The sequence below is a fragment of the Rhagoletis pomonella genome, unplaced genomic scaffold, assembly GCF_013731165.1.
Source record: "Rhagoletis pomonella isolate Grant_MI unplaced genomic scaffold, Rhpom_1.0 Rhpom_scaffold_28042, whole genome shotgun sequence".
Classification (NCBI taxonomy): domain Eukaryota; kingdom Metazoa; phylum Arthropoda; class Insecta; order Diptera; family Tephritidae; genus Rhagoletis; species Rhagoletis pomonella.
The window spans coordinates 723-1,323 of record NW_023486483.1 but is presented as its reverse complement, the minus strand read 5'-3'; the positions used below and the strand labels follow the sequence as shown (position 1 = coordinate 1,323).

Genomic DNA, 601 nt, shown 5'->3' with positions numbered 1-601 from the left:
AAAAAGTGTTTCTCAAATTTCTTAAACAATTTTAATCCGTATTGCACATTAATTTAATTATGTTTTATTATCATTGTTATTCTTAGTTTCTTCTTATTATATATATTTTTGCATTTCTTTATTTTCATTTGTAGCAGAGGATACGAACCATCTCGCGAACGCCGCAGGCGTTAGGCTTGGCTGCATAAATATATATGTATAAATAAACAAACTTACAATTTAACTATTAATTTTATTTTATTTCAATGATTTAGCTCACGTAAATTCGTTTCGATTTCCGTTCAGATAATGATTTGCCCGATTACGCTGTTAATTTGAGTAATGGAAGCCAGAGCAGTGCATTTGCTAGTACACATATACATACATATGTATAGTGAACACGAGAAGTTTAGATCCATTCACTTCTCATACCATCACCGTTTAAGTTAACTTAGTGCTGAGTTTATTATTACAAGTTATTTAACGCATTGCACTTTTTACTATCACCATTTTTTGATTTCCTTTTATATACACTCTTTGCATATTTTCTGTATTCTCATGCAATAATACTTATTCTACATGCATTCTAGTTTCTTATTAGTGTGTTTACTTATTTACTTTA

The 601-nt window shown here is 29.0% G+C and overlaps 1 long non-coding RNA gene across 1 annotated transcript; it reads left to right on the top strand.

Annotated features, from left to right (window-relative positions):
* The first annotated feature begins 6 nt into the window (after positions 1-6).
* On the top strand, positions 7-378 carry LOC118732780. Its single transcript, XR_004992186.1, has 2 exons — positions 7-196; positions 255-378. It is a non-coding gene; the product is annotated as an uncharacterized LOC118732780 (long non-coding RNA).
* The last annotated feature ends 223 nt before the right edge of the window (positions 379-601 follow it).